Here is a 16,885-nt window from a genome sequence, read left to right as displayed (position 1 = left end):
ATACATAGGCTAGCCTTTGAAGGAAATGTAAAAGTAACATTTTACCCCTATTTTAATTTACAATAGAGGTATAGCCTGTAATTACCAAGCCTGGGCTTATGCGGGTAATACTGACTATTTTATAATTAAATGCTCCTTGAATGAGAAGCGTATTTACTTTGTTTTTATCGCTTTAGGCACACCTCCGGGCATATTAGAGCAAAAATATGCCAGGCAAGAAATAAAATCCTGGTATCGAACATTTTGTGGAGCAGGAGGAAACCTTTGAATCCGCAAAAGATAGAGAGAAGTAGGTCTCAGAGCAGTGGTTTCAACTAACAGAATATCAGGAGCACAGGGTTACCACAGGTGGCATTGTAAAACTAAATGTAGAAGCAATAAATGTAAGTGCCGTGCGCTCAACGTTTCATGCAATTTGAAGTGTTATGGAAGTTTGTCACGGTCACACTACGAACAGGGCTTCGGTGATAACTCTTTTTCACATCTCCACGCTATTTTTTCGGCTGGGTGGCGCTCTTCTCTGCTCAGTCGGCCTAAGAACAATCAAACGGGCAGACGCCTAGTTGGCTGTCACCTATCCCCCACCATGTACACCTGTCTCATTAAAAGCGTGGACACGTCCTTCTCCGACTGGTTCATTTGTAATGAAGTTGATGGACACGGCCACTCAATCTGGGAAGTTGCCCGGCTTCAGGACAGATCTTCTGGCCAGACCTCACCGGACGTCCCCGCCTTCTTCCGGGAACAAGCCCAAGTGGAGAACTTCATCGCAGATGGCGCCATCATCGCTGGTCGACGGCACGAGGTGATTCCAACTCCCGATTATCTCATCCGTGACCTACGATCCATTATAGACCCTCCTCTCACAGTTGGACCACGTTTATCTCGCCAGACGGCGTCACCAACTCCAACCTCCATTACGTTTACCAACACTACGCCCACCTTCACTACTTCTGCCTCCACTCCCCTGACTACTTCCCCAGTACTTACCACGACTAGCCACTCTTCTCCTATCATGTATACTCCCCTCATCTCCTTACCAGCCTCTCTCCCGAGTCCATTGCTTCCCTCTGTCGATGTTTCGGCTACCACCTCTGCGGCTCCGGATGCATGCCGTGGATCCAAGCCCGACGCGGCAGCACCGCCTCTCCACCCATCTCTGAGCTGCGTAGTCCGTGGCATCGACCCGGCCATCCCGGAACAGGATATCCAGACCGAACTACAACTGGCTGGTGTTGCGACCCGTCGAGCCTTTCGGATCTTCATCGACCAAGGCCCCACGTTCATGGTCCGTCTTCAGCTCTCATCTCCAGTCGACGTTGACCAGCTGATCACCACCGGCGTCCGTCTTCGCGGAAGAACTTATCGAGTGGAACCTTCCCGCTCCCCGCCCCGCCATGTCCGTTCTTCTTCGCCCCACACTTCTCCTCGCCCATCACCGGTCGCGCCACCCATCCCACCCCCGCCTCCCCTCAACGTCCCCGCTCCCCCACCCATACTTTTTCTACCACCCCTCCCGATCTTGGACCTTCTCCGTTTATTCGCTACTTCCGTCACCAACATGACCATAACCCTGTCCCACCTTCTCTCACAACACTACCCTCCTCCTGCCTCCAACTCCTTCGCACACCCCCTTATTTCTCCAGCTCAGTATGTGTAATGTAACTCTCTGTACCGCTCTGTAACCTTGTCTTTTGCGAAATGCGCGCCCGAGATGCTTTGCTCCAACAATAAATAAAGTTCTCATCCCCTTTCCCTCTGGTGTACGCGGGGGTTTGCTTGTGCGGGGTGCCTTGCGGGTCTCCCCTGGGGTCCGACTTGTTGGCCGGGTCTCCTTACGCCAGTTCACTACACAATCTCTTTTATGGTATGTACGACACATACACACTGCATTTCCATTTTTTTCTCTGTTTTTCTTCCTCTCTATGGCCGAAGAGCTCCTCAGTTGAGCTGATGGCCCGCCTTTCCTCGTATGAGGAACGGGAATGAAATAACCGCATTGATTGATTGATTGATTGATTGATTGATTGATTGATTGATTGATTGATTGATTGATTGATTGGAAGTTTGTCTTGAGTAGTATATACTGTTGTATATTTTACTTCAATAAAGGAATACACTAGAAAATGGAAATTATGAACGATGGTTGGTTCAGAACGTTTCGAACAGAAGAGAACAAGATATTCCGCTTTAAAATACGTTCCTAATAGCTTTATATTATATTGTAGGTCCTGTTTTAACAGTAATGGTGTCCAGGGTAACCAAAAGTCAGGCGTGGCACTGTTTAATAAGCTGAATGTGGTGTCGCAACAGTTTGATCTACTGTAGAAACGTTATAAAAATCTGGAGAACAAACTCGTCCTCGAGATTATGAGGTAGGAATATGAAGAGCGTCACTTCCTTACGTTGTTGTGAAATTTATCGGTTCTATGACATTTCGTACCACTTGACCGGCTGATGAAAAAATGAAATAGCATATGGCTTTTAGTGCCGGGAGTGTCCGAGGACATGTTCGGCTCGCCAGGTGCAGGTCTTTTGATTTGACGCCCGTAGGCGACCTCCGCGTCGTGATGAGGATGAAATTATGATGAAGACTACACATACACCCAGCCCCCGTGCCAGCGAAATTTGTGAAGTGTCAGTTAATGACTTTAAAATATTTAGGAGAGGACATTCCGTTCCACGTGAAATAGTGGGAAATATTGCGAAGTAAAAACGATATCCTACTGCATGTATTCATTTGTATATCCAATGTCCACTACTGGCGCAACTGATATGATTGGCACGCATGTTAATTCTTATCTCTTATTCCGTCATTCGCGGGGACCTAGCTACCTTCCATCTTTCAGTAGTTTCCTGTTTCCGCGTGACCTTCAAGCAACTATCGACCAGTTCATCAGAATCTTTTATTTTACTTATTAATACTTGATAATTAAATAATGCAGTAGTTTATATTCACAATAATAGTAATATTATCCATCCTTGTGCTCACCAGGCACATTGCGCCCGAACACGATGTATATTTCTATTGCACTGTTTTGTTTCAGGATTTATATTTCAAAAAATCAACTTTCTTATGATAATGTTTACGTAAACATAAGTGATAAGTATAGTATACAGGGCAATTATTAAAACAATATGGAAGTTTTCTTCAGCAAACATTGTAAATTATTTTTGTTTCTGATTTCTAAAGTGTGTCTGTCAGGCTCATTACGTCCGCTGGCGTGGAAATGGAATTCGAATTTGACATCAAGTGGTACGGATTGTCCTGGCGTAAATATCTGAGGATTACAGGAAAACCGTTCGCAGGTAGATAACGACCTATTATGTGGAGATGAGAAGAATGCAAGAACGAGGAATGTGCCTGGAAGTACGAACTTCCTGTTCTGCCCAGACAGGTCGGCTCTTATCCGCTCCTATCTGCTACAGGAAAACGTCGACTCACACTTCGCAGTATTCAGCGTCTTGCCTCATCTAACCAGATATGTGAACACAGATGAATATGGACGAATCAATCTGATTTTTTCACTTAGTAGGTTCATATATTGCTTAGCTTCAACTTGTATTGCTCGCACATACCAAATCACAGCATTAACAAGAACAAAAATCTGCAATATTATTGGCTAAATCTTTTGCAAACATTATTTCCTTCTTAAGGCGGGTGCCACTGCTTTTTGTATTTGAGTTTTTTAGCGAAAGAATTACATTATTTTCTTTCTTTCTTTCTTTCTTTCTTTCTTTCTTTCTTTCTTAATCTGCTCTTTTTTCCCTCGGACTCAGTGAGGGATCCCAACTCTACCGCCTCAAGGGCAGTGTTCTGGAGGTTCAGACTCTGGGTCGGGGGATACAACTGGGGAGAATGACCAGTAACTCGCCCAGGCGGCCTCACCTGTTATGCTGAACAGGGGCCTTGCTGCGGGATGGGAAGACTGAAAGGGATAGACAAGGAAGAGGGAAGGAAGCGAACGTGGCCTTAAGTTAGGTACCATCCCGGCATTTGCCTGGAGGAGAAGTGGGAAACCACGGAAAACCACTTCCAGGATGGCTGAGGTGGGAATCGAACCCACCTCTACTCAGTTGACCTCCCGAGGCCGAGTGGACCCCGTTCCAACCCTCGTACCACTTTTCAAATTTCGTGGCAGAGCCGGGAATCGAACCCGGGCCTCCGGGGGTGGCAGCTAATCATACTAACCACTACACCACAGACGAAAAAATTACATGGCAAATATAATGGTGAAACATAATTAGACATTTCGTGTTCCAGTAGGCCTATTTAGATTTGCATCGGTTTTTGCATTTCACTGATGTCTCATTATCCTCGGCGTCTCACTCATCCGTTAAGAAATCAACTGTATTTAATCTTTTCAGCGTCATATTTATCTACCATAGCAATGAATCCATATTAATTATAATAAAAAATACTATTTGTATTACATTGGCCTACATGATATTATACTTTATGGAAGTAGCTACACCGAGCTCGATACCTGCAGTCGCTTAAGTGCGGCCAGTATCAAGTAATCGGAGATAGTGGGTTCGAACCCCACTGTCGGCAGCCCTGAAGATGGTTTTCCATTTTCACACCGTAGTTAAGGCCACGGCCGCTTCCTTCCCATTCCTAGGCCATTCTTATCCCATCGTCGCCATAAGACGTATCTGTGTCGGTGCGACATAAAGCAAATAGCTTTTAAAAAAAGAAGTAGATATACAGTGTACTTATTTTTAGTTTATTCCATTAATGAAATGAAATGATGTAAAAATTAATAATATAATTATTATATCTTTTGTGATGCAACAAAAGCAATGCAGGTCTGTAGACATCGTCTATTTTGAAACTTCTCTTGAAATGTGAATAATAATAATAATAATAATAATAATAATAATAATAATAATAATAAATATCCGGAAATTTCATCAAAATGAATCTCTCACAGTTTAATAAAGCATGATAATTCTCTTTTCTCTCAGGACGTGTACATCAGGCCGTGTTATGGGCTGCTTAATCGGGCTTATCTAACCGGCTGAAAACGACTAAAAGGGTAGGGAACTGCATCTGGGTTGTCTACATTCAAACTGACATGAAATCAACCGGCTGTTTTCCATTATAATATATCTACACGTAAGCGTTTTATCAGTACGTACTAGTATCTTATAAACAAGCATACGGTAATAATGAACCTTACACACATAAACCAAAGACTAGAAGGTTAACATGTTGTATATAATATGTCCGCCTCTGTGGTGTAGTGGTTAGCGTGATTAGCTGCCACCCCCGGAGGCCCGGGTTCGATTCCCGGCTCTGCCACGCAATTTGAAAAGTGGTATGAGGGCTGGAACAGGGTCCACTCAGCCTCGGGAGGTCAACTGAGTAGAGGTGGGTTCGATTCCCACCTCAGCCATCCTGGATGTGGTTTTCCGTGGTTTCCCACTTCTCCACGGCCGCTTCCTTCCCTCTTCCTTGCCTATCCCTTCCAATCTTCCCATCCCTCCACAAAGCCCCTGTTCAGCATAGCAGGTGAGGCCGCCTGGGCGAGGTACTGGGCATTCTCCCCAGTTGTATCCCCGACCAAGAGTCTGAAGCTCCAGGACACTGCCCTTGAGGTGGTAGAGGTGGGATCCCTCGCTGTGTCCGAGGGAAAAGCCGACCCTGGAGGGTAAACAGATGATGATGATAATGATGATATAATATTGTATACATGGAAAATCATGGTTCCTCTTCTTAATAGATTTTTTCAAGTCCGTAATTTGAACATCATTTCCAGATGTTGCAATATCTACTACTGAAAACCTCCCAGCTTCTACATCTAACATATCAAAACAATTAATTCTGAATTACACATAGGCCTAATAATATGTCTCACCCCCTGTTGGTGGGGGAGACAGACGAAGAATACACACACGGTCAGTCGTAAGAGGCGACTAAAAGGGTCCCCAGCTGCTCTCAACATTGGTGCGTGGGTTGGTGACCACGGGGCCCTTAGCTGAGTCCTGACATTGCTTCCACGTACTTGCGCCAGTCTCCTCACTTTCATCTATCCTGTCTGACCTTCCTTGGTCAACTCTTGTTCTTTTCCCGACCCCGATGGTATTAGAGCATTCGAGGCCTAGGGAGTCTCATTTTCACGCCCTTCGTCGCTCTTGCCTTTTTTCGTTCCTTACTTTATTTTTTCGAAGTGACGGATCCATTCTCTTTCCTTCTTATTTCTCTCTGTCTATCCCTCTGTGGGTGGGGGACGCAGACGAAGAATACACCTACGGTATCCCCTGCCTGTAGTAAGAGGCGACCAAGGGATGATAGTATTAGAACCATGAAATTACTTGTGATTAGTACTATCGCGCGGGGAACACTATGGGTCGCCTTTGCTTGCGAGTAGTACCACTATGTTAGGTACCCAATAGGTTTGTGATTAGTAGCAACAGAGGGTGAATCAGTATGTGTTTTCCAATAGCCTTGATTAGTACAATTGTTTTTTTTTCTTTTTTGCTTTACGTCGCACCAACACAAATAGGTTTTATGGGATAGGGAAGGCGTAGGAGTTGGAAGGAAGCGGCCGTGGCCTTAATTAAGGTACACCCCCAGCATTTACCTGGTGTGAAAATGGGAAACCACGGAAGACCATCTTCAGCGCCGCCGACAGTGGGATTCGAACCCAATATCTCCCGGATGCAAGCTCAAAGCCGCGCGCCCCTAACCGCACGGCCAGCTCGCCCGGTAGTACAGTTGTGAGAAACACCACGGGTCTGGGCGTTGCCTTTGATTAGCACCACTATATGAGCGACACCGTAGGTCTGCGTTGCCTGTGATTAGCACCCACTATGTGAGGAACACCACGAGAATACTGGCTCCCATGATTAGTACACCTAGGTAAGGAACACCATGGGATTGCGTTGTCTATGAGTGGCGCCATTATGTGAGAATCACCATAGGTCTGTGTTACCTGTGCGACGTGCAATACTTGTGAGTAGTACCATAATGTGAGGAACACCCTGAGTCTACGCTACTTTTGATTAGTACTGTAATACCATGGTTCTACTTCACTAGCGATACGTACCAAAATGTCCGCCTCCGTAGCGTAACGGTTAGTGTTATTAGCTGCCTCCTTGTGGGCCCGGGTACTGCCAGTAATTTAAGAATGGCAGGAGGGCTGGTATGTGGTTGAAATGGTACATGCAGCTCACCTCCAATGGGAGTGTGCCTGAAAAGAGCTGCGCCACCTCAGATTATTTCTTCTTCTTCTTGCGTTCCGGCCTTGTAAGGACCACGTTACAATTTCAATTGTTCCTCCTTAGTTGTTCTTTCCTTTTCTTCCAGTATACTTTCATTGTTTCACTGTGTTTCTTTTTCCTGTCTTCAGTCCACTTTGTGCCTGTTTTCTTTTCCTTCCTCCCTTGGAATCCTTCCATTTGTAGGACTTTCTTCCTAAAAATCTTTCTTTCCAATAATTCTTCTTCTCGTATGTTGTTCCTTTCCAGGTCTTTCTTGACTTCTTGAATCCAGGTGGTAGCTGATTTCTTTTCCCAAAGGTACTTGAAGATTCGTTTAGTTAGTCTATTGTCCCTCCTCTGCGAACCATGTGACCTTGCCGCGGTGGGGAGGCTTGCGTGTCCCAATGATGCAGATAGCCGAGCCGCAGGTGCAACCATATCGGATGGGTATCTGTTGAGAGACCAGACTAACGAATGGTTCATCGAAAGGGCGGTAGCAGACTTTCGGTAGGTGCAAGGGCGGCAGTCTGGATGATTGACTGATACGGCCTTGTAATAATACTCAACATGGCTTAGCTGTGTTGATACTGCTACACGGCTGAAAGCAACGGGAAACTACAGCCGTAACTAACTCCCGAGGACAATTAGCTCTCTCTGTATGAATGATGTACTGATGATGGCTTCCTCCCGGGTAAAATATTCCGGAGGTAAACTAGTCCCCCATTCGGATCTCCGGGTGGGGACTACACGAGAGGGAGCGATCATCAGGAAGATGGATACTGACATTCTGCGAGTCGGAGCGTGGAATGTTAGAAGTTTGAATCGTTGTGGTAGGTTAGAGAATCTGAAAAGGGAGATGGGTAGGCTAAAGTTAGATGTAGTTGGCATAAGTGAAGTACGTTGGCAGGAAGAACAAGATTTTTGGTCAGACGACTACCGAATTATCAACACAAAATCAAACAGAGGAAATGCAGGAGTTGGTTTAATAATGAATAAGAAAATAGGGCAGCGGGTAAGCTACTACGACCAGCATAGTGAAAGAATTATTGTCGTCAAGATAGACACCAAACCAATGCCCACCACAATAGTGCAGGTCTATATGCCTACTAGTTCAGCGGATGATGAAGAAATCGAAAGAATATATGAGAAGATAGAAGATTTAATACAATATGTAAAAGGTGACGAGAATCTAATTGTGATGGGAGACTGGAATGCAGTGGTAGGCCAAGGAAGAGAAGGTAGTACAGTAGGAGAATTTGGATTGGGACAAAGGAACGAAAGAGGAAGTCGTCTGGTTGAATTCTGCACTGATCATAATTTAGTCCTTGCCAATATTTGGTTCAAACACCACAAACGACGGCTGTATACGTGGACGAGACCTGGAGACACTGGAAGGTATCAAATAGACTTCATTATGATTAGGCAGAGATTCTGAAACCAGGTGTTGGATTACAAAACTTTCCCAGGAGCAGACGTGGACTCTGATCACAACTTGTTGGTCATGAAATGCCATCTGAAGTTGAAGAAATTGAAGAAAGGAAAGAATGCAAAAACATGGGATCTAGACAAGTTGAAAGAAAAGAATGTGAGGGATTGTTTCAAGGAACATGTTGCACAAGGACTAAATGAAAAGGCTGAAGGAAACACTATAGAGGAAGAGTGGAGAGTCATGAAAAATGAAGTCAGTAGGGCTGCTGAAGAAATGTTAGGAAGGAAGAAAAGATCAACTAAGAATCAGTGGATAACTCAGGAGATACTAGACCTGCTTGATGAACGACGAAAATACAAGAATGCTAGAAATGAAGAGGGCAGAAAAGAATACAGGCGATTAAAGAATGAAGTGGATAGAAAGTGCAAGGTAGCTAAGGAGGAATGGCTGAAGGAGAAATGCAAGGATGTCGAAGGCTGTATGGTCCTGGGAAACGTAGATGCTGCATACAGGAAAATCAAGGAAACCTTTGGAGAAAGGAAATCTAGGTGTATGAATATTAAGAGCTCAGATGGAAAACCACTTCTAGGGAAAGAAGACAAGGCAGAAAGATGGCAGGAGCATATCCAACAGTTGTATCAAGGTAAAGATATAGATAATTTGGTTCTGGAACATGAAGAGGCTGTTGATGCTGATGAAAAGGGAGACCCAATTTTGAGGTCAGAGTTTGACAGAGCTGTGAGTGACCTCAATAGGAACAAGGCACCTGGAATTGATGACATTCCCTCTGAATTACTGACTGCCTTAAGAGAAACCAGCATGGCAAGGTTATTTCATTTAGTGTGCAAGATGTATGAGACAGGAGAAGTCCCATCCGATTTTCGGAAGAATGTTGTTATACCTATTCCCAAGAAAGCCGGTGCTGACAGGCGTGAAAACTACCGCACTATTAGTTTAGTATCTCATGCCTGCAAAATTTTAACACGTATTATTTACAGAAGAATGGAAAAACAAGTTGAAGCTGAGTTGGGAGAAGATCAATTTGGCTTCAGAAGAAATGTAGGAACACGTGAAGCAATCCTGACTTTACGTCTGATCTTAGAGGATCGAATCAAGAAGGACAAGCTCACGTACATGGCATTCGTAGATCTAGAAAAGGCATTCGATAATGTTGATTGGACCAAGCTATTTATGATTCTGAAGATGATAGGGATCAGATACCGAGAACGAAGAATTATCTACAATCTGTATAAAAATCAGTCTGCAGTTATAAGAATCGAGGGCTTTGAAAAAGAAGCAGCAATGCGGAAAGGAGTGAGGCAAGGCTGCAGTTTGTCCCCTCTCCCTTTCAATGTTTACATAGAACAGGCAGTAAAGGAAATCAAAGAGAAATTTGGAAAGGGAATCACAGTCCAAGGAGAAGAAATCAAAACCTTGAGATTTGCCGACGATATTGTTATTTTATCTGAGACTGCAGAAGATCTCGAGAAGTTGCTGAATGGTATGGATGAAGTCTTGGGTAAGGAGTACAAGATGAAAATAAATAAGTCCAAAACAAATGGAGTGCAGTCGAACGAAGGCAGGTGATGCAGGAAATATTAGATTAGGAAATGAAGTCTTAAAGGAAGTAGATGAATATTGTTACTTGGGTAGTAAAATAACTAACGATGGCAGAAGTAAGGAGGACATAAAATGCAGACTAGCACAAGCAAGGAAGAGCTTTCTTAAGAAAAGAAATTTGCTCACTTCAAACATTGATATCGGAATTAGAAAGATGTTTTTGAAGACTTTCGTGTGGAGCGTGGCATTATATGGAAGTGAAACATGGACGATAACTGGCTCAGAAAGAAAGAGAATAGAAGCTTTTGAAATGTGGTGTTACAGAAGAATGCTGAAGGTGAGATGGATAGATCGAATCACGAATGAAGAGATCTTCTATCTTAATCTGTTTACCCTCCAGGGTTGGTTTTTCCCTCGGACTCAGCGAGGGATCCCACCTCTACCGCCTCAAGGGCAGTGTCCTGGAGCTTCAGACTCTTGGTCGGGGATACAACTGGGGAGAATGACCAGTACCTCGCCCAGGCGGCCTCACCTGCTATGCTGAACAGGGGCCTTGTGGAGGGATGGGAAGATTGGGAGGGATAGGCAAGGAAGAGGGAAGTAAGCGGCCGTGGCCTTAAGTTAGGTACCATCCCGGCATTCGCCTGGAGGAGAAGTGGGAAACCACGGAAAACCACTTCCAGGATGGCTGAGGTGGGAATCGAACCCACCTCTACTCAGTTGACCTCCCGAGGCTGAGTGGACCCCGTTCCAGCCCTCGTATCACTTTTCAAATTTCGTGGCAGAGCCGGGAATCGAACCCGGACCTCCGGGGGTGGCAGCTAATCACGCTAACCACTACACCACAGAGGCGGACGAATGAAGAGATACTGAATCGAATTGGTGAGAGGAGATCAATTTGGCTAAATTTGACGAGAAGAAGAGATAGAATGATAGGACACATCTTAAGACACCCAGGACTTGTTCAGTTGATTTTTGAAGGAAGTGTAGGGGGTAAGAACGGTAGGGGTAGACCAAGGTATGAATATGACAAGCAGATTAGACCAGATGTAGGATGCAATAGTTACGTAGAAATGAAAAGGTTAGCACATGATAGGGTGGCATGGAGAGCTGCATCAAACCAGTCTATGGACTGATGACTCAAACACACAGTCTATTGTCATCCATTCTGTAAATGTGTCCAAGAAATAGCAATCTCCTTTTTCTTATTGTTTCTGATATGTTTTCTACATTCTGGTAAATTTCATTGTTACTTCTTAATTTCCAAAACTCTGCAATTCTTGGAGGACCTAATATTTTCCTTATAATTCTTCTTTCTAATATTTCTAATTTATTAAGCTTGTAGTTCAGTGCTAGACATTCAGATTATTATTATTATTATTATTATTATTATTATTATTATTATTATTATTATTATTATTATTAGTAGTAGTAGTAGTAGTAGTAGTAGTAGTAGTAGTAGTAGTAGTAGTAGTACCAATATGAGGAGCCGTTGGCATGGATTTTGTACCCCATTAGACAACAAGCATCCTCAATTCAGGATTGTGCTTTAGAAGCAGTCCCTTGGTCAGTGATAGTATTGTTTATGATAGTTTCTGGGAAGATAGGGCATTGCGGGTCGGATCCACTGTTTTAAATTCATCTCCATCCTTTCATTCTTCATCATCTAGTCAGTGGATGATTTTGAACTTTTAAACCATTACATTTCGTCTCATTTGGTACCATTAGCGACCGATGACCTACTATAGATGTTAGGCCTATATAAACAAGAAGTATCATCATCATCATCATCATCATCATCATCAATAATATATCTCAGTGTTGTGATACGTATACCTGTCTCAGTACAAAAAACATACAGTAGTTCGTAAATATCACTTTACAATGCATACAAAATCTGAGAATTATCAAACTTGCACTTTCTATCAAAATCTTCAAATAAATAACTGAAAAATTATTAGAGTAGGGTAGTATCAAGGTTATCAATATGATGCTCAGAAAAATGCTTTGAAGACTGTGCGAACATATAAAAGATGAAGTTAATTGATTAAACAGTTTGAGACTGAATAAATGGCATAAAATACCGTACTGAGGAAGAAATGAAAATGATATATACAAATGTAATTAGCAGCCCGCAAGTTACTCTCTGTTAACAAGTGTAGCTTCCTCATCTCACTGGTTTATAATATTCCTGATCACTTCTCTAGCTTCCCTGTGAATTGTCTTTCCCTTATTGCTTACGACAGACATTACGAATACGTACATACATACATACATACATACATACATACATACATACATACATACATACATACATACATACATACATACATACATACATACATGCCCAGAAATTAAGGATAATGCTGATACATGGTGAAACAACGCTATGGTGGGCGGTGTGCGGTTTTAAATCACCTCGGGGTATGACCATGTGGTGCATTTGACCTGCGGTCGTCGTACGGTGGCGCTGGTAGCAGTCCAAATACGCAGAGGTGTGTTGGTGCATGTCAGAGTACGGTGCAGCGAGTGAGTGTGCAGATGTTTTCAGACGTGCTAATGGTGACTGTGTGGTGGAAATGGCTCAACGAACACATGTTGTTGACGTTATGAGGGGTAGAATAATAGGGCGACTGGAGGCTGGTCAAACACAGCAGGTCGTAGCACGGGCCCTCCGTGTTCCACAAAGTGTGATCTCAAGGTTATGACAACGATGCCAGCAGACAGGAAACGTGTCCAGGCGCTACAGTACGGGACGTCCGCAGTGTACAACACCACAAGAAGACCGGTATCTCACCATCAGTGCCCGCAGACGGCCACGGAGTACTGCAGGTAGCCTTGCTCAGGACCTTGCCACAGCCACAGGTACACTTGTCTCCAGACACACAGTCTACAGACGACTGAACAGACATGGTTTATTCACCCGGAGACCTGCAAGGTGCATTCCACTGACCCCTGTTCACAGAAGAGCCCGTAAAGCCTGGTGTCAAGAACACAGTACATGGTCATGGAACAGTGGTCCCATGTTACGTTCACGGACGAGTCCAGGTGTAGTCTGAACAGTGATTCTCGCCGGGTTCTCATCTGGTGTGAACCAGGAACCAGATACCAACCCCGTAATGTCCTTGAAAGGGACTTGTATGGAGGTAGTAGTTTGATGGTGTGGGGTGGGATTATGATTGGTGCACGTACACCCCTGTATGTCTTTGACAGAGGAACTGTAACAGGTCAGATGTATCGGGACGTCATTTTGCACCAGTATGTCCGCCTTTGTCCACCTCTGTGGTGTAGTGGTTAGCGTGATTAGCTGCCACCCCCGGAGGCCCGGGTTCGATTCCCGGCTCTGCCACGAAATTTGAAAAGTGGTACGAGGGCTGGAACGGGGTCCACTCAGCCTCGGGAGGTCAACTGAGTAGAGGTGGGTTCGATTCCCACCTCAGCCATCCTGGAAGTGGTTTTCCGTGGTTTCCCACTTCTCCTCCAGGCGAATGCCGGGATGGTACCTAACTTAAGGCCACGGCCGCTTCCTTCCTTCTTCCTTGCCTATCCTTTCCAATCTTCCCATCCCTCCACCAGGCCCCTGTTCAGCATAGCAGGTGAGGCCGCCTGGGCGAGGTACTGGTCATACTCCCCAGTTGTATCCCCCGACCAGGAGTCTGAAGCTCCAGGAAACTGCCCTTGAGGCGGTAGAGGTGGGATCCCTCGCTAAGTCCGAGAGAAAAACCGAACCTGGAGGGTAAACAGATGATGATGATGATGATGATGATGATGTTGTCCGCCTTTTCAGGGGTGCAGTGGGTCCCACCTTCCTCCTGATGGATGATAACGCACGGTCCCACCCAACTGCCATCGTGGAGGAGTACCATGAAACAGAAGATATCCGGCGAATGGAGTGGCCTGCCTCTTCTCCAGACCTAAACCCCATCGAGCACGTCTCGGATGCTCTCGGTCGACGTATCGCTGCACGTCTTCAAACCCTTAGGACACTTCAGGAGCTTCGACAGGCTCTGGTGCAAGAATGGGAGGCTATACCCCAGATCACCTGATCCAGAGTATGCCAACCCGTTGTGCGGCCTGTGTACGTGTGCATGGTGATCATATATCATATTGATGTCGGTGTACATGCGCAGGAAACAGTGGCATTTTGTAGCACATGTGTTTTGGGACGGTTTTATCGACTTATCACCAATACCGTGGACTTACAGATATGTTTCGTTTGTGTTCAATATGTGTCTAAGTTATTAGGGCCAGTTTTGTGTAGTGCCACGTTGTGTGGCACCACAATATGCAATTATCCTTAATTTATGAGCATGAGTATACATACATACATTATAGACTGTTATGCCTTCCAGCGTTCAGTCTGTAAGCCTCTGTGAATTTACTAAACGTCGCCACAATCCTCTATTTGCAACTAGTGCTGTGGCCGCATTTAGTTCTATACCTCTTATCTTTAAATCGTTAGAAACTGAGTTTAACCATCGTCGTCTTGGTATACCTCTACTTCTCTTACCCTCCATAACAGAGTCCATTATTCTCCTAGGTAACCTATCCTCCTCCATTCGTCTCACATGCCCCCACCACCGAAGCCGGTTTATGCGTACAGCTTCATCCATCGAGTTCATTCCTAAATTAGCCGTTATCTCCTAATTCCGAGTACCCTCCTGCCATTGTTCCCACCCGTTTGTACCAGCAATAATTCTCGCTACTTTCATGTCTGTTCTTCTAACTTATGAATAAGATATTCTGAGTCCACCCAGCTTTCGCTCCCATAAAGAAAAGTTGGTCTGAAAACAGACTGCAGGATTTTGGCACAATCTGCCATTAAGACCAAGTCGTCAGCATAGGCCAGACTGCTTACTACATTTCCACCTAATTGAATCCCTCCCTGACATTTTATACCTTTCAGCAGATGATCCATGTAAACTACGAACAATAAAGGGGAAAGATTACAGCCTTGTCTAACCCCTGTTAAGTACCCTGAACCAAGAACTCATTCTACCATCAATTCTCACTGAAGCCCACCCAATTGTCAACATAAATGCCTTGGATTGATTTTAATAATCTTCCTTTAATTCCATAGTCCCCCAGTATGGCGAACATCTTTTACCTCGGTACCCTGTCATATGCTTTCTCTAGATCTACAAAACATAAACACATCTGCCTATTCCTCTCGTAGCATTTTTCAATTATCTGGCGCATACTGAAAATCTGATCCTGACAGCCTCTCTGTGGTTTGAAACCACACTGGTTTTCATCGAACTTCCTCTAAACGACTGATCGAACACTCCCTTCCAAGATGCCAGTGAATACTTTGCCTGGTATACTAATCAATGAGATATCTCGATAGTTGTTGTGTTGCAATCCTTCCTGTTCCCTTGCTTATAGATAGGTGCAAATACTGGTTTTGTCCAATCTGAAGGTACCTTACCAACACTCCATGCTAATCTTATTACTCTATGAAGCCATTTCATCCCTGCCTTCCCACTATATTTCACCATTTCAGGTCTAATTTCATCTATTCCTGCTGCTTTATGACAATGGAGTTCATTTACATCCTTTCCACTTCCTCAAGCATAATTTCACGAACATCATTTTCCTCCTCCCCATGAGCTTGGCTGTTCGCAACACCACAAGGAAGATTTCCTTTTACATTGAGAAGATGTTTAAAATATTCCTTCCACCTCTCCAGTGATTCGCTGGGATCTATTATGAGTTCAACTGAATTACTCAAAACACTGTTAATTTCCTTTTTCCCTCCCTTCCTAATTCTTTATTACTGTCCAGAAATATTTCCCTGCTGCTTGACCTAGCCCTTCCATGTTATTACCACAATATTCCCACGACTTCTTTCTGGATTCAAGAACTATTTGTTTCGCTCTGTTTCATCTACGTACAAATCCTTGTCTGCCTCGGCCCTTGTTTGGAGCCATTTCTGATAAGCCCTCTTTTTACGTTTACAAGCTGCTCTCACTTCATCATTCCACACCAAGATGTTCGCCTTTTCCCATCTTTACACACAGTTGTTCCTAGGCATTCCTGGTTCGTGGTGTGGGTGACTGTAGTCACGTAATGTTCGTGAACCATGGGCAACGGCTGAGTGACCTTGTAAGTGGGCCTGAGAATCGGGATACCAGTTGCTATGGAGTGGGAGTGGGCATCTCGGACATATTCTGAGTCATGGCCCTCCTTGCGCTCAGGCGGCTAGGACTATGCAATTCACCGTTGTCCATTACCCGTTAGAGGAGAGATCCTCACTTGGACTTTGTGTAAGTAGGATAGCATCCTGCTTCATGATATTACCGAGCTCAGAACATTTTTAGCAAGACATTACGCAGTCTTTACAAAACAGTTACACATAAATAAGAAGAGAAATGAAGAGCAAGAACAACGGATAAATGGCAACAACTGAGAAAGGAATACGAACGAACGCAGAACAACGCAATAGCAATAGCTGGATTACAACTAACAAGAGCAGAGTGCTGCCAGTAAAGGTACGTTTTCTAGAACGACTCCAGTAATAATCGCTCCGCGATCATCGTGAAGGACTCTTCTTCTGAGTTTTCATGTTATCATTTTCCCACATGCGATAATCGCTGAGCGACTACTGCGGAGCGATTATCGCCAGAGTCGTTTCTAGGAAAACGTACCTTAAAGGTAAATATAAAGTCACCTGGGTAGCCCGCTTGCTAT

The 16,885-nt window shown here is 44.4% G+C and overlaps 1 protein-coding gene across 5 annotated transcripts in view; it reads right to left on the bottom strand.

Moving 5' to 3' along the window:
• The window catches only part of LOC136866181 (piggyBac transposable element-derived protein 3), a 217,174-nt gene that overhangs the window by 136,091 nt on the left and 64,198 nt on the right, over positions 1–16,885 (bottom strand). The window contains exon 1 of one of the 5 annotated variants that reach the window (XR_010859507.2): positions 1,041–1,340. The exons of the other annotated variants lie outside the window; for them this stretch is intronic. The gene's annotated coding sequence lies outside the window, so the exon portion shown is untranslated. Of the gene's footprint in view, positions 1–1,040; positions 1,341–16,885 lie in introns of those variants that run through there. 5 annotated transcript variants of the gene reach the window in all.

The sequence above is a fragment of the Anabrus simplex genome, chromosome 3, assembly GCF_040414725.1.
Source record: "Anabrus simplex isolate iqAnaSimp1 chromosome 3, ASM4041472v1, whole genome shotgun sequence".
Classification (NCBI taxonomy): Eukaryota; Metazoa; Arthropoda; class Insecta; order Orthoptera; family Tettigoniidae; genus Anabrus; species Anabrus simplex.
This window is presented reverse-complemented; position numbering and strand designations above follow the sequence as displayed.